Raw genomic sequence first — 23191 nt, 5'->3', positions numbered from 1 at the left:
ATCCCCAGATAAAATACTGCATTACCTCTACCTCTATGTTTTGTTTTCATTAGAGCATTACACAATAATCCCATTTTTCTCAGGTACCACAGTAGAAAAGGGAAGAAGATGGGCAGCCCGGGTGGCTCAGTGGTTTAGCACTGACTGCAGCCCAGGGCATGATCCTGAAGACCCAGGATCGAGTCCCACGTGAGGCTCCTTGCATGCAGCCTGCTTCTCCCTCTGCCTGTGTCCCTGCCTCTCTCTCTGTGTGTCTCTCATGAAAAAATAAATAAAAATCTTAAAAAAAAAAAAAAAACAGGGAAGAAGATCATTAACAGTAAGTTTGTCTTCCAAAGTCCCCTGAGACTTAGTGGGGTGAAATGGAGATTTATAGAATGTTCTTTCCCACAATTTACACTGATCATGGAGCACATCTCTATTTACAGTGGAAAGAAATCCAAAGGACAAATAAATCTTATTGTCCCTTACTACCTGATATTTATTCGTTCATGTTGGATATTATTATTTATTCTTGGAGAGTTTTCATCCATGTTTCTAGAAACTACAGGATAAGGTAGACCACCTTGTCTTTGAAATATTTTGATTTTGGGCCTGTTTGGATTAAGATGGTCTAAAACACATAAGACTTTCTTTTATATAGGAGGCTTTTTTCTTTGACTTGTCTAAACTTCATTGTATAAAGAGAATAATAGCTAATACTTGTTCATTACTAAGTGTCAGACACACGGCTAAATTTCTTACAAGTATAATTTAATTGAATGCTTAATAAACCTGTGTGGTCGACACCATATGGATGAGGAAGCAGAGAAGCAGATTAAGCGGTTTGTCCAGCCAAACCCTACCACTACTCTATATGGTCTTCAGTAAAAAACAGAACAAAACAAAACAAAATGTTTTTAAAAAGTTATTTAATAAATAATAGCACTTAAATAATACCATACATAAATATTTATAACATGATCAGCATCATTAGACAACAAGATGATAGTAAATGAGGCTTATGTAAGAAATGCCCTCACATGCAATTTTCTAGTGTTCTCTAATATCCACAGAGCTCTCTCTCTCTCTCTCTCTCTCTATATATATATATATATATATATATATATATATATATATATATATTTAAAAACATTTATTTATTTATTTGAGAGAGAGAGAGAGACAGAGTGCACAAGTAGGGGGGAAAGGCAGGGGGAGAGGGAGAGAGAGACTCTTAAGCAGACTCCCCTCTGAGCGTGGAGCCCCACACTGGGCTCAGTCTCAGAACTTTGAGATCATGACCTGAACTGAAATCAAGAGTCAGATGTTTAATTCACTAAGCCACCCAGAAACCTCGAAATTTTGTATTTTAATTTAATTTTATTTTGGTAGGAACACTTTACATGAGTTTACCCATTTAGCAGGGTTTTTTTTTTTATTTAACAGGTTTTAAAGTGTACAATACAGTATTGTTATCTATAGGCACAATGTACAGAAAATCTCTAGAATTTATTCATTTCACATAACTGAAACTTTATACCCATTGAACAGCAACTTCTCATTTCCCTCACCCCCCAGCCCCTGGCAGCAGCCGTTCTACTTTTTGTTTCTATGAGTTTGACTACTTGAGATACCTCATATAGTAAGTGGAATTCTATAGTATTTGTTTTTCTGCAACTGGCTTGTTTCCCTTAGCATAATGTCCATTCATGTTGTCACATATTTTTAAGTCTGATAACATTCCAGGGTATATATATATACCACACTTAGAAAATCCATTCATCTGTTCATGGATGCTTAGGTTGTTTGTACCTCTTGGTTATTGTGAATAGTGCTGCAGTGAACACAGGAGTGCTATTATCTCTTAAAGATCCTGATTTCAATTCTCTTGGATAAATGCCCAGAAGTGAGATTGCCGGAGCATATGATAGTTCTATTTTTAATATTTTGAGAAAGCACCATACTATTTTCCATAGCAGCTAGACCATTTTGCATTCCCATCAACAGTGTACAAGGGTTCCAATTTCTCTACATCCCTGCCAACATTTGTTGTGTTTTGTTTTGTTTTTAATAATAACCATCCTGACAGGTGTGAGGTGATATTTTACTGCGGTTTTGATTTGCATTTCCCTGACAGTGAGTGATGTTGAGCATCTTTTCATATACCTGTTGACCATTTTGTATGTCTTTGGAGAAATCCATTCAAGTCCTTAGCCTGTTTTTCAATTGGGTTAGTTTTTTCACTATTGAGTTGTGGGAGTTTCTTATTTTAGAAATTAACTTCTCATCACATGTATGGTTTGAAAATATTGTCTTCCATTCTCTAGGTTGCTTCTTCATCCAATTATTATTTTTTATTTGCTGTGTAGGAACTTTCTTAGTTTGATGAAGTCTCACTTGTTTATTTTTGCTTATGGTGTCATATTCAAAAAGTTGTCAAGACCTATGTTATGAAGATATTCCCCTGTGTTTTTTCCCAGGACCTTTACAATTTCAGGTCTTGTTTAAGTCTTTAATCCATTTTAAGTTAATTTTTGTTTATAGTGTAACATAAAGGTCCATCTTCATTCTTTTGCTTTTGACTATCCAGTTTTCCTAGCACATTTGTTGAAGAGACTGCCCCTTCCCCATTGTGTATTCTTGGCAACCTTATTGATGAATTTAGGGATTTATTTCTGGGCTTTCTATTCTAAATGTCTATATTTATGCCAGTACCATACTGTTTTGATTACTGTAGCTTTGTAATATACTTTGAAATCAGGAAGTATGATGCCTCCAGCCTTGGACTTCTTTGTCAGGATTGATTTTGGATTTTATAGTTCCATATGAATTGTAGAACTTTTTCTAATCCTGTAAAATGGTCATAGGGGTTTTGATAGAGATTGCATTAAATTTGTAGATTGCTTTAGGTAGTATGGACATTTTAGTAATATTAAGTTTTCCAATGCATGAACATGGGATGTCTTTCCATTTGTTTATGTCTTTAATTTCTTTTAGCAATAATTTGTAGTTTTCAGTGTAAAAGTCTCTCATTTCCTTAGTTAAGTTTATTTATAACCATTTTATTCTTTTTAATATGACTTTAAATGCAACTGTTTTCCCAATTTCCTTTTCAGAGTGTTTGTTCTTAGTGTATAACAACATAACTGATTTTGATATATTGATTTTGTAACCTGCAACTTTACTGAATTCAATTATTTGTCCTAGCAAGTTTTTGTGTGTGTGCATATGTGTGTTGTGTGTGTGTGTATGTGTGTGTGTAGTCTTTAGAGTTTTCTATATATAATATCCTGTCATCTGCAAACAGAGACAATTTTACTTTCCCCAGAATTTATTCAAGGCAGATCACTGCATAATAAAGTTGGTATCAAAACTCACAGGGGAAAGAATAGTTTATTCAATAACTTGTGTTGGACTATTTGGCTATCCATTTATCTGGAAATATCTATTTGTCAGGAAATGTTCCTCAAACCATACACCAAAATAAGTTCCAGATGAGTTAGCATTTAAATGTAAAAAGTGAACCATAAAAATTCTAGAAGAAAATATAAATGAATGGGAATGGGAAAATATAAATGAATAAAAGGGAGAAGCCATACATTTTTAAAATGACAATATAAAAATGACTGCAATTCAAAACTACTGTAAACAAAAATGAAACGTCAACAAAAAAACTCCAGGATAACCATAATTTTCATAGAAAGAAAAGGGCCAATATCTTTCATAAATAAGAAATTTTATAGCTACTGTAGTAGACAAATTTCCAGTAGTAAATTATCCAAAGGACATGAACACATATCACAGGACAAAGAGTCTCAGTGGCAGTGAAAATGTTCTATTCTACTGGCAGTTAGAGAAATACAAATAAAAACAACATCAACAGATAGATTCTTCCCAATGGTGAAGATGAGAACATGGAGGAAATGGCTGGTCAGCAGGGACAAAAAAGTCAGGAGGTTGGAGACAGAGATAGGAACTGTCTCCAGGCAGAGAGAACTACAGACAAAAGGCAAACCATGCCAGACTTCTTGGGGATATGACAAGTTGTATAGCAAAGCTAGATATTTGAGTGGTAGAAGAGACCAGAAAGATACAGAGGAAGTTTTCAATGGTAAAATTTATTATTTTCTTGAAATGCCTTATGGATTTTCAGAGGTTGGCCAAAAATAAAGAAAACCCAATACATTAACGTACAACATAGAATGAAAAAAATAAAAATAAAAAACGAACCTATCAAAATGTGCAGTTTCTCATATTTTGTAGACTTTTCAACTAAAACATGAAAAATCTCACTGTTTTTAAGGAATGGTTTTGAACCCAAAAGCCAGTGGGTACATTAGACAATCCTCAAGCTCTGTTGGTTCTATTCCTGGAGCATCTTATGCCAAGGTCCTCAATCACTGCTCTCCAGGAGCAGAGAATCTTCAGGCCATACTATTCAGCGGATCATTTTCTTTCATGGTAGTGTTTGAGAACCATCATAGAGCTAAAAAAAAAAAAAGCCATTCATGAAAGAGTGAATGTTCTTCAAAGTTCTTTAAAAATTCGTTTTCCACATGGTATTTTAGGGGACAACTTTATATTTGCAGTAATCCAGAAAGAAGCCAGCAACTTCTAAAAGTTTTCAGAAGGCAAGGAGTATGGGGAAGAGAGAGAAATGAGGAGAATGAAGAAAATAAATGAAAACGACCACAGTATTTTCAGTCCTGGGAAATTTCTCTTCCAGACTGGCTTCGCAGGAGTCTGCTGCCTGTTTCTGGGTGGGCATGCCTGATGGTAGATATCCTGTGGTCTGAGATGCAGTGGATTCTTAAAGTAGATTTATGTGTGTGGCCACTAACAATCCTGCATAGAAATAGCCCAATCGATTTCCTTTCCAATAGTAGATCTTTGCTGTTTTTCCCATCTTTTCAAGGTGCTTCATAATAATTGAGGTTAATTAACCACCTAGGTATTCGTGTCACTATAAGAAGAATCCCATCCAACTTTCCTACAAGGATTCTTTCAAAATTCCTCAAAATTAGACTGTACCTCATATCTTAACAGCAATTTTTCATGTTCACAGCTCTAAATTCAATCTTGCAAAGAAACATTCAACAAGGGGTATATTATATGGGCACAAACCTGTTTATGTTGATAGTTCAAAGACAAATTGGCCCAAAACTTCCAAATGATTCTTAGCTAACAGTTTATTGAGAATGAGTTGGTGGCAATAAGCTACTCATCCTGACTTTTATCCTAAAGATTTATTCAGAAATTTTAACAAGGCTCTGCCTCTCCAGATCCAGCATGGCAATATTGAATGATGGCTGAAAGACTGATTTCAATGTTCAATTCCAAAAGCACAGTTTTTCAGAAGCATTTTCCTCACTTTTCTAGCACCCACGTAACTACCTTAAAGAATTGGAAACAAATTTTGCTCTCTGTGACTTTTCCATAGCCAATTGTGTCAAGAATATATTAAGTATGCAATAAACATTTGCTATAGATTGAACCTGTGGGAGCAATAATCGCTTTTCTTGAGTACCTGCATATTTCAGGCCAAGTGAAATCTTGGATTTATCCACCCTCTTCCAAAAGAAACAACGATTGTGGTAAAATATTTGGATTAATAACATCATTTCATATTTTAGTTTGCACAGTGCTTCCACTCCATTAGTGTGCTTTGCAACAAAGCCTCCTTATAATGTTTTCCAGAAGGCCAAACTTTTTAAAAAATGAAGAATTAAGTCTGGTTGATTGTAAGCTACTCCCAAAAGTTAGTTAGAACTTTGTGAAATTTCTTTATTAATAGCACTTAATTCATTCTCCATCAGCTTGAAAATACATCATCCTCCTCTGAGCAGCCAGCAACAGATTATTCACTAGGTCTGAAATAACCTAATGAGATAGGACATGGAAATTAAATACAAAAGAAGGTAATATGGAGAACTAAAACATGCTTATTTTATGAAATTTTAGGTTTCAGTAACTTAAAATACTTCCTATATACAAAGATTGGCATCTGAAGGTTTTTTCCCACTGTAAAAAGCTGTGAAGACAGAAAACATAGTGTTTTTTTTTTTTTTTTAAGATTTTATTTATTTGAGAGAGAGAGAAAGGGAGAGAGCAAGTGAGGGAGGTCTGGAGGGAGAGGAACAAGCAGACTCTGTGCTGAGCATGGAAATCAACATAGGGCTCAATCCCAGAATGCTGAGATCATGACCTGAGCTGAAATCAAGAATCAGACACTTAACCAACTGAGCCACCCAGACACCCCAAGCATACTATTTTGGTCAATAAAGCAACAAAGGCTCACGAAGACCGGAGGGTTAGGGTGACCAATGGGGCTGAAGTGTTTTCTGAAAAGCAGAACGTTTGGTGCTAAGACTGGAAAAGTCCCTAGTAAACCAGTACAGTTTGTCATCCTAGCACAGAGCACTGAGAATCTCTACCTTTGGGTTCTAATCCCAGCCCTACCTGAGAGTTAGTCCTGCCCTGGGTGTCAATATAGAATCCTCCTTCCTTGGGGAGATGACAAATATTTTCCCACCTTGGTCGTATTAGGACTTCACCTTGGAGCACAAAAGGGTGGCCTCAGTGTCCAGAGAACTGACACAGCGCAAAAAGCTCCAGACATATTCACTCATTTAATTAACTTATCCCACATGACAACTCAATGGGTTAGGTATTTGTGATCTCGTGACTATAATAAGACATATATATTTGGTCTTTGTCCATATTCGCAGCACAGAGCTCCTAAAACCCTTGGGATTGCTGAAATGAGAGGAGAGGGAAACTGTCTTTTGTCATGCTAATGAGGTAACTTTTGGAAAGCCCCTCAGTCACCTAAAGGTGGGGACTGGTCACCAGAGGAATCAACCATGTAATTAGAGATTGAACTTTCAGTTCCACCCCTTATTTCCAAGAAGGGGAGAAGGCTAGAGAGAAAGAGTTAATCACCAATGGCCCGTGACTTAGCTAATCATGCCTATATAATGAAACCTCCATAAAAACTTAGCATGAAAGCTCCAAGCTCTCCCTATACCTTGCCCTATGCATCTCTTCTACATGGCTGCTCCTCACTTCTATCCTTTCATAGTAAATGGGTAAACATAAGCAATGCTTCTCTGAGTTCTGTGAGCTGCTGTAGCAAATTAATTGAATCCAAGCAGGTGGGAACCTCCACTGTCCCTAGCCCACCAGTCAGAAGCACTGGTGACAGCCTGGACTTGTGATCGACATCTGACGTTGAGGCAGGGGAGGCAATCTCCTGGGGATGAACCTTTAACCTGAGGGACGTGACACCACCTCCAGGTACATAGTGTCAGAATGGAGTTGAATAGTAGGACGCTCAGCTAATGTTGGAGGATTGCTCAGTGGTGTGAAAAAAGAAACACACACATTGGAGTTGGTGTCAGAATCAGAGTGGTATTCTCAGGGCGCCTGGGTGGCTCAGTCAGTTGAGCATCTGCCTTCAGCTCAGGTCATGATCTCAGGGTCCTGAGATCGAGCCCTGCATTGGGCTCCCTGCTCATCAGGGAGTTTGCTTCTCCCTCTCCCTCTGCTACTCCTCCTGTTTGTTCTCTCTTTCTGTCTCTCTCCCTCTCCCTCTCCGTCTCCTTCTGTCAAATAAATGAATAAAATCTTAAAAAAAAAAAAGAATCATAGTGATATTCTCATGACTCCCATCTTATGTGAGAATATGAAGGAAAAAGAGGCTAAGAAAGCTTGATTGGGAAGGGGAGTCGCTCAATCAGAGCAGTGAGCCCATAGGCCATATCCATTCCGCCCTTGGCCAACTTTCCTGAGAACCCTGGGGGCTAGGAGAAATCTCAGAAGCCAAATCCACCTCAGGTTCCTCTGCTGTTGACTGACCATACTCATGTCATCACAGAGCTGTGAGGAGCTACCCTGTGGTAAGATCCTTCACGGGCTCTCAAATAAGGAAAGGCCCTGTTCAAGGGTGTTCGTCCCAGTGTGTGCCCTGTAAAAGGGTGAAATGCAAAAGAAAGTTTAAGACGATTGGTTTTTTCATCCAGAGCATGAACACTTCCCACTCAATGTGACTTCTTCACAGTCATGGCCCCAAACCTTCCCAAATGAGGAGGCCAGGACTCCTCACTGTGTAACGGGCTGGGGAGCCAGTGCTCAGAACACCCCCCCACCCCCCCCCCACCGCTCCTCCGGAAAATTCAGAGCAAGAGAGGGAAGCCCAAAGGAGGAAAGGAACAAAGGTTAGTCCTGCTGGCAGGGAGAAGATAAAGTTGGGGGTGGAGAAGGAGAAAGGTAATGTCAGCCAAAGGCAATAAACAGGCCTTCCACAAGTGCCTCAGAGCAACACTGGGGAGTCGAAGGAAATTAGCCCATTAATAAAGGAGAAGGGAAGGAAATGACTGCTTCAAGAATGTCTGGGGCACTCAACTATTTAAAAATATTTTTAGTAGGAAAACTAAAGGGGCCCTTGCATAAAGAGCAGGGGATCCGTATCAACCTGACAGCCCTAAGAGCTAATAATGCTAAGTGTAGACAGCTGAGAGAGCCAAGTAGCCAGGGGCCCGCCTGTCAGACAGGTGACATAAAGAGAGTTGTCATCTTAAGGAAAAACCTGTCAGGCTGGTCATTTTCTTAGGGGGAAGACGTCAGGGTAGCAAAACGGTAGGCCTTGCACAGGTGTAGATATGCCAGCTTTGACTCCTCTCTCTCTTTTGGAGACCTCAGGCCATGTTCCCAGACTGTCTGCTTCAAAGTTTCCATGTCTATCATGTGAAGCTGTGAACACTTCCCTCCTGTGAGGTTCTCGTCAGGATCACAGAGAGCACAGGAAGTCTCCATGAATGGCAGCCATTGGCCCTGCCAGGCCCACAACCCCATTAAACCCCAAATCCCAAAATCTGAAAACCAAAAGGGTTTCGATAACCCATGTGGCAACAACAATGTCATTTGAAGTTATTTGACGGTCGAGGAGGGTGTGGGTGGCTCAGTCAGTTGAGCATCGGACTCTTGATTTCTGCTCAGGCACGTGAGATCCAGCCCAAGTCAGGCTCTGCACTGAGTATGGAGCCTGCTTAGGATTCTCTTTCCCCTCCTCCTGTACCTCCTCCTCCAAACTAACATGAATTGATTATTTATATTTTATATTTACATTATTTATTATATTATTTTAATATGTATATCTCTGTTATTTATATTATTTTAATATTTATACTATTAATTATATTATATTATTTATATTGTTATGATATTAGACTACATTTAATATTTATTCCACTTGATGTGAATATATTTTCCGCTATGGAAATACTAATGTGTTTGATTAGGGGGTGCTGTTCCAGATCCCAGTGGGAGTTGTTCTACAAGATATGGTATATGCACATTTCTTTCCTGAAATCTAAACAATTCTGAATCATATTGGTTCCAAGAGTTTTGGAAAAGAGCATATGGACCCACAACTTGGTGAGTCTCAGCTCCATGCCCTCTTTAGGAGCAGCATAGCTCTGGCATGGAATCCTGACCTTATAGCCCAACTGGAGGATCAACCTCAGAATAGTTCCTCCCAAATTCCGTGAGGCCTTGACTCGGCCAGCCCTGCTCAAGAAAATGGCAGAGGAGAGCATAATTTATTAGCTGTTAATGTTGTTACGCAACAAACTTGATCTCTGAGTTGCAAAAGCTCAATTGAAAGAGGTAAAAATGTAAAATGATCATAATGATCAAAGTGTTAAAAGTCTGGAAAATATATGAGTTTCATGGGAAGAAGTTTCCAGAAGTCAGAATGACACTTGAAGCTCTTTTTTTTAAAAGTACTACTTTTATTCAGCATTATGTTCTTTTTCTATTGTGGTTTAGTGTCAGTCTTATCAAATTCAGCTAGCATTTTGAGCATAAGGGTATCGTAAGTAAGCTGAAAATTTGGATATACAGATAATAGAAAGCAATATGCTCACACTGGGCGGTCAGGATGGCAAAGGGGAGGTAAGAATGTCTTAACCAAGGAATCAGGCGGGTGAAATGGTGTGGAGGAAAGAGGTGTGTGTGAAGAGAGGCAGGACCACCCCTGCCACTTGCCTGGGGCTGTTTGTGAATGGGTGAGTGGGTGTGCATGGACACGTCTGTGTGCCATGCACATACTTTCCTGGTCCACCTTCCATCCCTCCCCAAGGCTCTCTCCTCTCTCTCATGAATACACTGTAATATGCATGTCTCCACCCACCATCCTGAAGCAGGAAATGCATTTTCCACAGCCCTATATCTCAGGCTGAGGACAAGGCACAGGTAACTTACTACCTGAGCTCACCTCGAACCCAGGGCTGCATCCTCCTTCCCGGTTGCTAAGGTTCACTTGCAGGAGGCAGGATTGCGTAGTGGTTAGGAATGTGGCCCTAGAGTCCCTGTGTGAGTCGTAACCCTGTATGAGTCTAGTTGTTACTTGGTATTCCTACATTCAGTCTCCCTGTCTGTAAAATGGGACAATAGCTATAGTACTTTCCTCATGGGGCTTTAGGAGACTTAAATGAGACAATTCTTATAAAGCTGACCATAGGGCCTGACACAGCAATTTCTCCATCCATGGGCTCAGGGTCCTCTGCTTGCAGCCTCTCCGGAGATCCCAGCCCTGCCAAACAGCCAGGCTGGCACAGACATCTCCAATTCCCACTAAGACAATTGAACCACAAATAAAAACACATTTTATTGTGGGGTCTCCCTGGCCAACAGCTGTTAATTTGGGGATTCATTATTTTCTTAATCCCATTAAGCCCTCAGTCTCCAAATCTCTCAGCTAAATTGCCCCGCCACTGCCTGCTTTCCCACAAGTAAATTTACTCCTGGCTCCTTTGTTTGTTCTTGACCTTCTTGTCAGTTGTGACAGTGTCCAAGGAGATCCTAGTTGTGCAGATTTGCTTCGACGGGACCAGCAGGGTGGGAGCCAGGCTTTGTCTACAGGCAACATGGCGGCTCCATGTCTAAGCTGCTTGCCCTGCTGGTGGTGTTGCAAAACTTCCAAGTTTTATGGGCAGAAAGGATTCCAAGAATCTTTTTTCAGATAAGAAATTCTGGAAGAGAGACTGCTCAAATGATATCTTTTAGAATTTGAAAAATGCTTACTTGCCTTTCTCCTCCTTCTTTATGTTGAAAGATGATTCTTTGATTATTGGAACCTCTCTTTTATTCCATGCACCTAGTGCAGATTTTTCATCAAAAATGAGGAACAGTGGTCCTATAAGAGGACTCAGAATACAGCTGGGGGCGGGGCTCCTGTACCACCCTGGTCTCTGCCGCTGCCCTCCAAAGGCTGGTCAAGACACAGCAAAGGCATCACTAAACATGGCCTTCATCACCCCTTGGGGAATGTGAAGTGCTAGACCCTAATTCTGAAAAGAATACTGAAATTACTTACATAAAATGAACTTTAGGGATTAAAAAAATAGAAGATGCAAATTAGGGGAGGTGAGAGAACAGGTCCGTGACACACGTACCAAATATTCAGCCAAAATAAGAAATGTCTTCACTTCAACACTGACTAGGATGCCATCCAGAGATACCACACCGTTTGTTGAGCCCTCCCTGTGGCAGGCGCAGTGGCAAGCACTTACGTCGTTATTCTAGTGTAAATCCTGCATGGTGCCTATGATGGCTGTGTGTCCTGCCTCATGCCAAAGAGAACAACAGCCTCAGAGAGGTTTAGGGCTCGGTAGATGACAGGGCCAGGGTTCAAGCTTAAGACCATTTGTCTCCAAAGCCAGCAACTTGCCACGTGCCATCACATCTTTTTAGGATTGTTTCAATCGCAACACAACATCAACAGTGAATGTGGGCATATGACCAGATTTTCTTCCTTTTTTTAAATTATACAGTCTTGGGGCAGCCCCGGTAGCTCAGCGGTTTAGCGCCGCCTTCAGCCCAGGATCTAATCCTGGAGACCCGGGATCGAGTCCCTGTCGGGCTCCCTGCATGGAGCCTGCTTCTCCCTCTGCCTGTGTCTCTGCCTCTCTCTCTCTCTCTCTCTCTCATAAATAAATAAAATCTTTAAAAATTTTTTAAAAATTTAAAAATAAATTATACAGTCTTCTCTTTCCTGATAATTCCCTTTTGCAATTTCCATTTCTTTATTCACGTATGTATGCATTCACTCACTTATTTGATGCGCGCTCTCTCTCCCTCTCCCTCACACACACACATACAGAGGAATTACTACTATAATCACTGTCCTTGAAGAATTTACAGAGGAATCTGTTCAAAGTCTGCTGCAGTGCAGATTGCTACAAAGTGTAAGTTCATGCATTTTACCAGAAGATAAGACCAAAAAGAAATAGAGGCAGAAAAACAGTTTACAGACAAAAGGAAGAGAAGACATCTTAGCAGGACAAAAGACTGCTCAAATTAAATGTTATTCATGCTTTACTGTTGCCATCTGACAATCTCCCCATTGCCTGTAGGCTGCACTGCCAGCCTATACACAGAAAAGCTTCTCTGTGCACAAGGTAGAGACCAATTCACTTTCTGTATCTGATAACAAGGGAATCAGAATCTGTTTGGTGCCATCAAAGGTCTTCTAAAACAACACAAGCACTGTTGCATTTTCTGGAAAATGCACTGTGTGCATTTTCTGGAAGAGGGCAGAAGTGTGTTAGTGTGTTAGAGAGGTTAGAGTGTTTCTGGACTGAGAGCCATGATAACCGTCTACAGATATTTAAAGGGTGTAAATGAAGACTTGACTGCTTTAGGACATCTTGGTTTACTAAAGATGCAGAAGAGTCTGGTAAGGCATTTCTGAACTCAGACCACCCCCCTCCCCTGAAACTTTCTATTTGGGACCTGGAGGATATAACCCAGCAGAGAGTGGGCCTTGGGCTCTGAGTGGACAGAGAGACCTGGAAGATTTTATCCATGAAGACAAGACCAACACAGTGGTCAGATGGCCTCCACAGAGGGATGATGATTGCACATTAATGGCTCCAGGAGAGTGGAAAGTATTCATTGACACTGCACTGAGGAGAGAAAAATACAGAAGTACCTCCAGTTTTAGGAAGAGTTCAGAGGGGAGAAGTGTACCGTTGATCACCCAGCCTGTAACAGCCAGTCCTCATCTCGTTTCATTCTCCACTGTTCTCCACCTTTCCTCTGCATATCTTTGGAACTTTCCATGGAAGTGTGGGATGAGAACAGAGTAAAGGTTCTCAAAGTAGTTAAATTATATTCCCTTTTGGCAACTCTTGGGAGAGGCTCTCTAGATTAATTTAGCACTATTAATTATTATGAAGTTATTAAGGTTAAAGTTTCTTGGAACACTTATGGCTATCATTTATCCAGATAACTGGTCCCAAGTTTGTGTGGGTAATTGGGTTTTGGAGATACGTACTCAGATTTGGGGGTGGGAGGCAGGTATCGTTGCATAACACAATGGAACCATATGAAAAGAAATCATGTTAAGTGTTATGATCCAAGATGAAGGCTAACTCTACAGAACCTAGATTTTTCATGACCTGTGAATGCCCTCAGAAAGACAATGAACTGATGAAGTCTTTAGATAGGTGTAAGCCGCACAATTAAGAGATTGTTTGTAACAGACCCAACCAATGACAGGGCCTTCAGAGCAGACCGAAAAAACAAAAACAAAAACCACCAAACAAACCAAACTAAAAACAAAAACAAAAACCCCTTTGGAGAAGTCAGCATGAAGATGAAGAGAACTTCCCTTAAGCCTTACATAAGAGGTGGCTAAAGATTTCTTTACAAATACTGAATAGTGAAAGTCCCAAACAAGAGGGAAAATGTCTCAGTTCCATCCAAAAGCTATAAATGAAGCTAAATGGGAACATACGGTTATTTAACATTTCTATAGGACTGTCTGTTTGCCAAAAGATTTATAATCACTTGTTCCTTAATATTCATAACATCCCTCTAAAGCACAGTTTCCCATACTGGAGCTGTGAGGCCATGGGGATGGTGGAAGAGTTCCAAGAGAGTCATGGGGATTGGAGCTGTAGTATTTCAAACAGCTGTCTGGTGGCGATGGAAAATCGTAGGCTAGAGGAGGAAGGTACAGAGTTCCCAGCACCCTGTGCTCCCTGAGCAAGTCTCCCCCTGGACCCCGACCCCTTTTTGGGAGCAGGCCTGCCTACTTTCAGCATCCTAGGCTCTGCGTACTCTCCTGTCCTCCGGAGCACCAGGGCCATCTTTACCTCCAACAACCAGTGTAGAGAAGAGGATTTGGGGCCCCTGGGTGGCTCAGTGGTTGAGCATCTGCCTTTGGCTCAGGGTGTCATCCCAAGGTCCTGGGATCAAGTCCCATACTAGGCTTCCTGAAGGAGCCTGCTTCTCCCTCTGCCTATGTCTCTGTCTCTCTCTGTGTCTCTCATGAATAAATAAATAAAATCTTTTTTTTAAAAAAAAGAAAGAAAACAAGAGATAATACATAGAAAATACATCTATATGTATCTATAAAAATAAATAGATAACAACACAAATACTTATAAATTCAGTGCATGGATATAATAAAACTTGATAAACCTTAAGGGTTCTCCGAATCATGATCTTTGATGTATTTCTTCTGACTGTCTTGCTGAGGTAGTACACTGGAAACCCCATTTGACCTATGCCCCTGTTTTTATTCCACAATACCCAGCTTTAGCAGAGTCTAATGACTTTTATTTTCTGAGACATTTTCTTTCTGGACGACAAAATTGAAATGAGATTTTTTTTTTCTAAAGGACATTAAGTAAGTTCTTATCTGAAATAAAAATTTACATCTTCAGGTATCTGACAGCCATTCTATCAGGATCCTCCCCTTCACAGAAGTTATCCTGTTCTGGAAATTTCTTCACCTTCCTCATATTCCATGTTGTAGTCTTTAAATTGGATTGAAAAAGGAGATTGAAGCTACAGAATTCAATGATAGTGATGATGATGGTGGCCACTTGCAGGTCAAATGTAGTCCTTTATTTTGGAGTATCACTATCCTAAGGGGAAGTGTTATGTCATCACAGTTCCAGAAAATAAAGAAATCTGATGACTCAGATACCCTAACAATGACAAAGTTCATTATTTAGTGTATTAGCCAGTCAGGGGAAGGAAGGTGATTTCCTTGTGTGCAGCTCTGCGGCTAGCAATTGCTGCAGGAAAAGAAACTATAAGTTGACAACTAGAGGAGTCTCACCATCATGGCCTTATGTTTAAGAAGAATTCCTACTAGCTCAGAATAAACCCTGGCTCTCTCCTCACATACATTTTTTGCAAAGAGCTGATTCAGAAAGCCTCACCTCACTTCAAGATGAGTAGCCAGAAAGGAATCAGTACGGAACCTATGCATGAGAGAAGGTGAAAGAAACAAGAACAACAAATGAAGAAGAGTGGAAAAAGATTCACTAGACAAATATTGTCACAAAATAGGTGAAATTTGGGACTCAAAGTATTGTCATGCATTGAAAAAAAAAAAAAAAAACCTAGTGAAGCAATCATCTTTAAAAACCAGGAGCTCGAAACAAAACAAAACAAGAGCCCAGACATACAATTGTTTAGGAAAAATTGAGCAAGAGAAGAGGAGGTAAAACAAGAACTAGCAGAACTTAGCAAAGAAGGTGACAGAGAAATAAGGACAACAGTGGTGGCAGGAGAAGGGAGGTGCTCTCAGCTGGAAACATATCAGGTACTCACAGGTTGGGAGTGAGCAATGAAATAAAACAGAAATGAATGAAAGTTTGTAAAGGATTAACGGAAGAGTGAATAGTATATAAAATATATCTGAAAAAGGGGTGCTTAGTGGCTCAGTTGGTTGAGCATCAGACTCTTGGTTTCCACTCAGGGTGTGATCTCAGGGTTGTGAGATCGAGCCCTGCATGAGGCTCCATACTCAGTGGGGAGTCAGCTTGAGATTCTTTTTCCCTCTCTCTCTGCTCCTCCACCTCCATGTTCACACACTCTCTCTCTCCCCCAAATAAATAAAGAAATCTTTAAATATATGTATGAAAAAGAAAATAGAAAATATGAAGCAGTAATAATATTTTAATAAATAAAATAACTGTTAACACTTTCCATATGTAAAAGACCAGACTATTCAGATTAAAAGGGGTTACTCGAGGATCCCTGGGTGGCTCAGCGGTTTAGTGCCTGCCTTTGGCCAGGAGAGCGGTCCTGGAGTCCCGGGATCGAGTCCTGCATCGGGCTCCTGGCGTGGGGCCTGCTTCTCCTTCCTCCTGTGTCTCTGCCTCTCTCTCTCTCTCTTTCTATATCTATCATAAATAAATAATAAATCTTTAAAAATAAATAAATAAATAAATAAATAAATAAATAAATAAATAAATAAAAGGGGTTACTCCATTGCAGGCAAAATTAACACAAAATAATCGACATCAAATCATAGCCTAGAAAAGTTTTTGGACTATAAAGATACAAAGGAATCCTTTGAACTTTCTGATAGCAAGACCAAGTCACCTATAAAGAGACTTAACAAACCCAAGCTGCTCTTAAGTTTCACCATAGCAACACTCAGAAGACCTAAAAGAGATTTAAACAATGTCTACAATGCATGACCAGAGAATTTTACATCTAGCCAAATCATTTCCAAGTCAAAAAGCAGAACACAAATATTTTTAATGTACAAATACTGGGAAAATTTGCGATGTCTAGGAGGCTCAGTGGTTGAGAGTCTGCCTTTGGTTCAGGTCATGATCCTGAGCCAAAAAAAAAAAAAAAAAAAAAAAAATTGAGAAAATTTAAGTTTCCTATATGAGCTTTAGATCCCTTTTATTATTCCTTTTAGTGCAAATCAAAAAAAAATAATGTAATTCGTAAATTTAATATACATAGAACTCTCTATACCTTGAGAATATACTTTTCCAAGTACTCTTGGAATAGTCAAAAAAATTGACTATATATACAAGGGTAAAAGAAAGCTTCAATAAATTCCAAAATTTGGAATGAGCACAGAAAAGCCTCTCTGATCATGAAGCAATTCATTAAAAATAAAATTAGGAGAAAAAAGAAAAATCCTTCCACTTGGAAATGCTAAAATACTCTTGTACAACTTTACCATCAGGGATGGATTTGAATAATGAAATAAAGATGATTACATTAGCATATATCAGAACCTATACCATAGAGCAGAACTCTGAGGAAAATTTCTGGGTTTAATATTACATTTATATAAGAGAAAGAAAGCATGTAGACATAAATTTAACCAAAAAGTGAAAATTTACAAAACAAATATAAACTGTAGAAGGTGACAACTTTAAAATGCTATTAAGAAACAAAAGATTTGAATAAATGGAAAGGCATATCATGTTCTTAAACAGGGAGACTAAGCAAAAACCTGAACTCTCTAAAAAATTCTATAAATGAAATGTGAAGCCAATAAAGATATAAAATTAAAAAAAAACTTTCTAAAGCTTATAAGAAATATCAACAGGTATTACTCCATTTTTGGTAATAATGGATTCAGTTGCTTTTTTTTTTTTAAAGATTTTATTGATTTATTCATGAGAGACACAGAGAGAGAAGCAGAGACACAAGCAGAGAGAGAAGCAGACTCTCTGCAGGGGCTCTGATACAGGCTCGATACCAGGACCCCAGAATCATGACCTGAGTCAAAGGCAGACACTCAACCACTGAGCCACCCAAGCATCCCAGGCTCAGTTATTTAGATTAACCCTTCCACGATTGCCTGGGTGGTGCAGTAGGTTAAGTGACCAACTCTTGGTTTCACCTCAGGTCATGATCTCCGGGTTGATGAGACAGAGCCTGGTGTTGGTCTCTACACTAAACTTAAGAGTCTGCTTAAGATTCTCTCTCCCTCTTCCTCTGCCCCTCCCACCCTCTGCTCAAGAACATATTCTCTCTCTCTCTTTCTCTCTAAAAAAAAAAAAAGAAATAGGTTAACCCTTCCTCTGGAAACAATGAAACATTGAATAAAATATTAAATAAGATTGTTCTTAAAAGCACTGAAAAGCTGACAAATCACAAGGACCTACTGAATGACTAGCATTTTGCATGAATATCTTTTTTGATCTAGTTAAATTGAGTTGGCTCTGATTTTAATAGAGCTTCAGGATGAAGAAGACCCAAATACTCCAAGGCCAGGATTCACCCAAGGTCAAAGGAAGGGTCTCATGGAACACTCTTGCCCATATTAGCTGGGACTCCCAAAGGTGAACCAGAGGCAAATCTGCTTCCCTTTCTCCTACCTCAGGGGACTTTAGGGAGAATTTCCTTAATAGTAAGCAAAGCAGGAAAAAGAAAACAAACAGGCCTGTCCCTGTTAGATGTCACTATTAAGCCATTGGTCAAGTGATGAATTTGGTTTAAAGTGATACCACATCATAGTGCTTCCAAACACACGGCAGGAACAAACTCTAATCATCCCTGGGAGCAGACACTCTTATCCTAGGCCTCAGGGATTTTGTACAAATAATTTTTCATGAGCAGTAAGCATTGCAGTTGAAGACTACCAAACACACTAGAAAGCAAGACACCATTAGTTAATGCCAGCACAAATAGAGAGACAGAAGGGGTGATTCACACAACTTTGGCTATCTGAATGATCACCCACAGAGTATAAACAGCTAAGCCAATTTTATTTAAATAAATAGAAGATAAGCTTTAAATATCTGCAAGGAGTATGAACCATGAATGTGACAAGATGGTTGGAAAATCAAACAGAACTAGAAATGAAAGATACAGTAACAGAAAAATACAGTAAAAATATTAATGGATGGAAGTGGCATCAGACTAGATATAGAAGATGAATTAGAAAATTGAAGATAATGAGAATAAACTCTACAGAATTGTAGTGCAGAGAAGTAAAAAAAAAAAAGAAAATATGAGAGAAGCTTAAGGGATATGGAAGATACAGAAGGTCTCTCTTCTCAAAGAGAATCTCTCTCAAGAGTGTAAATGGTGGGGCACCTGGGTGGCTTGGTTGGTTAAGCGTCTGCCGTGGCTCAGGTCATGATCCTGGATCCTGGGATGGAGTCCCACAGACAGAAGCCTACTTCTTCCTCTCCCCCTGCCCCTCCTGCCAGCTCGTGCTCTATCTTGCTCTGCTATCTCTCTCAAATAAATAAGTCAAATCTTAAAAAAAAAAACCCAAAATGTAAATGATATTTCAGAAGAAGAGAAGAGAAAAGAACAGGGTAGTAGATTTGTGAAGGAGTAATATTAAATATGAATGAAAAGAAATTCACATCATGACACATTACAAAGAAACTATGGAATGTTCTACACAAAGAAGATGTTCCAACAAGCAGCAAGAGCTGAAGAGGAGTGTGTGTGTGTGTGTGTGTGTGTGTGTGTGTGTGTGTGTGTGTGAGAATTACTGAGGAAGACTAGCTCTACCAGATGTCATACACATTGTAATGTGCTATCAGTGAAAGCCTCATGGCATTGATACATGGGTACCCATGTAACAATAAAAGGCCCAGAAATCAATATGAGATATATTGGAATTCAATATGTGACAGAAGTTCAGAACTCAACTCAATAGGGAGAAGATGGCTTATTCAATAACGGACACTGGAACATATAAGCCCCAGGGAAAAATATATACTTAGATTTCGACTTCCCACATTATTACAGTTAAATTCTACATGGATTCAAAATTTAGAAGATAAAAAAACAAAAATATATCTCTGGAAGGAAAAATAGAATATACTTAAAAAATAAACTCTGAGTAGTAGAGGCTTTTCTATGTGTAACAAAAAACTGAGAAACTATAACAGAACGTATCGGTAACTTTTACCATACGAAAGCTTTGAGAAGTGTGTCTTGTACAATAATATCATAAATAAATAAAAAAAAAAACAGTGAGCTGGTGAAAACATGTGCAGCTTATATCACTAATTAAAGACAACATTTCCTTAATGTGTGAAAAATTTACAGAAATCACTGTGCAAATAATAATGAAATACAAAATGGACAAAAGCTCTAAAACATTTCATCAAAAAAAAAAACACAACAAACTAAAACTGGCTTCTAACCCTATGAAAAGATGCTCAACTTCATTCATAAACAGAGAAATGCAAATTTAATCTAAAAAAGTAATACTGCTCTTTCACTATCAGATTTGGCAGAGGTGAAAACATTTGATGGCACGTTGTGCTGGCTGTGTGTGGAAGGTCACGGTGAGAATGTAACCTGGTGCTACCCTCTCAGAGAGCATTTGGTTCTATGCACCAAGAATTTACATCACATGCCCTTTGACCCAGCCACTTCACCTCTGGGAATTTCTCTCACAGATATGTACACAAATCTAGGAAATGGAGTGTTCGGGAACATCCATTATTACAACATCATAAAAAGCAAAAACGTGGTAACAAAAATCCTTCTCTTATCTATGGGGAGCTTATTTGCCTCCTGTCAGTTGTTTTTCTATCTCTCTCCACCTCATCTCCAGATTACCTGGTCCACTTATCCTACCTCTCAGACCCTTTGTACATGAGAGAACGCTGTGGAGGACCCATTCTTGTTCAGAAAGACATCTCTTTCTCCTGTGGATTCTCTTCTGGCACTTCCACCCACTTCTAGGGACTCACTCGTCAATTGTAATGCCCTTTTATCTTTCCACCCAGACTCCCTGAGAATTTTATCTCGATTAAAAAAATAAACAACAACCGATTTTTAACATAATGCCCTCAAGATGCATCCATGTTGTCTCCAATGGCAGGATTTCCTTCTCTCCATTGCTGAATAATATTTCATTGTAAGTATACATATCATGTCTTCTTTATGCTAAGTGAGATCAAATCAGACAAGGAAAGACTAATACTGTATGATCTCACATGTATGTGACTAATCCAAAGAACCAGAGGTTACAGTGGTGGTTGTCAGGAGTAGTGGGAGTGGGAGAAATGGGAGATGTTGGTCAAAGACTATAAGATTCTGGCTGTAAGATAAATAAGTTCTGGGGATCTTATGGTGATTATAGTTAATAGTACTATATTATGTATTTGGAAGTTACTGAGAGAGTAAATTGTAAATGTTCTTACCACAAACAAGAAATGTTAATTATGTGAGGTGATGAAGTATTAGCTAATTCTATGATGGTAATCATACTGCAGTATGTAAGTGCCTCAAATCCACATATCGTACATCTTAAACTTGCACAAAGTTATATAGTATCACAGTAAAAACAAAACATAAACTTTTTAACTCAATCCCCAAAGCCCACTGCAAATGCTCCTCTGCATGAAAACTTCCTTACTCCTTGTAAGCAGAGTACTGTTGGCCTCCCTCCCTCCTCCTCCTGTACATTCTCAAGGGGGCAAAATTTTTTGTGTGGGGGGGAGGGCAAAACATCCTACTCTTTACATCTAAGGCATAGATCTATCTATAGACAGTATATAAACAAATATACAGTGTAGCTGGAGTATTAAAATTTCATGGGGGCAGGGATATTAAGAAAAAATATTTTTTAAAAGATTTTATTTATTTGAGATAGAGAGATAGAGAGAGTGCACACATGAATGGTGGGGAGGAGCAGAAAGAGAGGGAGAAGCAGACTCCCCACTGAGCAGGGATCCTGATGTGGGGCTTGATCCCAGGACTCTGACCTGAGCCAAAGGCAGATGTTTAACAGACTGAGTCACCCAAGTGCCCTGAAAAAAAAAAAATTTTAAAAAGCTCCTTAAGGAGCAATAATTTGAAGAAGGTTGACAAATACTGCTCTTGACGTTTCCTCCAGGCTGAAGAAGAGGCATGGGAACCCAGTCTGTCCTAAGCCAAGTGAGCTCTCCTTCCTCACGTTGCTCCCCAGTCCCCATTCATTCTCCTCCCATGTTCTTGTCACACTTGCAAGTGGCAAGCTCATTGTCTGTTACCCAGCACCCATGTTGGGATCCTCAGTCATATTTGGTGAACGCCTCTCCCTCACCCTCCACACGGAGCCACACCAAGCCTGCCAGCTGTGCTCCCACTGTCTCTCCCCTCTGGCCTTGACCCCTGCAACAGCCCCCTAGATGGTTTTCATCCACTCTCCGTTCCAATCTGTCTTCCACTTTGTCACTAGAGAGAATGTTCTAAAGCACAAGCTGATTATTTAGTTTTCGTGTATTCCTTACTATGTTCCTGTTTGCTTAAAATATGTCTGTAGCAGAAAACACAAGATGTCTACAATTGCCTGCATTCCCCTTCAGACACGATCTATTCTAGCACATTCGACTGTGTGCTTTCCCCCAGAACCCATTCAATACTTTTATCCCTCACTGTCTTTTTTGTACCAAATCTTCTGCTCAGAATTCCTTCTCCTCTCTTTTCACTCAAACTCCTATTCCTACTCCAAGGCCCAGCTCCAATGTTAGAGCTTCTGTTGACTCTGCCCTCACATGATTCCTGCAGAATCACTTGTTGTTTTCTCTGCGCATACACAGGGTGATGTCTACATTTATGTAAAGACGAATGTACCACATTGTTTTTCAGCTGGCCCCCTTGTTAGACTATGAACTTTGAGAGCAAGGAGACTTACCAAATCAACACATTTATTGAGAGAAATCCTCCTATTTCCAAGGTGCCTTGCTGGGTGTGAGAGGAGCAGTCGGTGAATGAATGAGGCTTGCCTGCATGACAATCTGGTAGAGAGGACAGACCTTCAGCAAATTAATTTAACAAGTAGTCATTTAAATATAGTTCCAGAGTGGGAGGAGGAGGGACATCCAGACAGTGAGGCTATCACATGAGGACGTCCTGTGCTAAGAAGCCTGAGATCGTGGAAGACTTGAAATAAAACCAACAAACCAGCAGGCAAACAGACCATGTGTCTGCGGAGCGGTGAGGCGTGGGGCGAGAGGCGGGAGGTGACCCTGGGAACACCCAGCAAGTGACTATTGAGTGGATTAATGCTGGAAGGAGCTACTCCCTGGACACCAAGGGGAATCTGTCCCCTGCTCCTCCAGCTCCTTCGTGCCACACCAGCGGAACCCTGACCTGGATGCGCAGCTGGCGGTGCTTCTGTCCTTGTTGTCACATAGCCTGAAACATAGACTCGGGAGTATTTTACTCTATGACCCCCCCAAAAAAAAGAGGACCACAAATTCTGAAAGATGATTTATATTCAACACCTTCTAGAAATACTCCGATTTCATTATCCACTATTTTGAAAGATTAGCCTCTTGTACAAATGACTCACAGCCTTGCAAGGTGTGATTTTTCAGGACGTGACCTCGATGCCTGGTGCTGGGTGAAGCGGCTCCAGACTCAGAGCATTTCCCTGTGCCTGAGACTCTGGGGTCAAGTGTCAGTCGCA

At 39.8% G+C, this 23191-nt stretch overlaps 1 long non-coding RNA gene across 1 annotated transcript; it reads right to left on the bottom strand.

Moving 5' to 3' along the window:
* Window positions 1-4084: 4084 nt before the first annotated feature.
* LOC112647967 (uncharacterized) lies at window positions 4085-22737 on the bottom strand. Its single transcript, XR_003128608.3, has 2 exons — window positions 22415-22737; window positions 4085-4468 (listed from the first exon to the last, which is right to left on the bottom strand). It is a non-coding gene; the product is annotated as an uncharacterized LOC112647967 (long non-coding RNA).
* Window positions 22738-23191: the final 454 nt, after the last annotated feature.

The sequence above is a fragment of the Canis lupus genome, chromosome 7 (genome assembly GCF_003254725.2).
Source record: "Canis lupus dingo isolate Sandy chromosome 7, ASM325472v2, whole genome shotgun sequence".
NCBI lineage: Eukaryota > Metazoa > Chordata > Mammalia > Carnivora > Canidae > Canis > Canis lupus.
The sequence above is the reverse complement of the archived record's forward strand: the minus strand, read 5'-3'. Positions and strand labels throughout refer to the sequence as shown.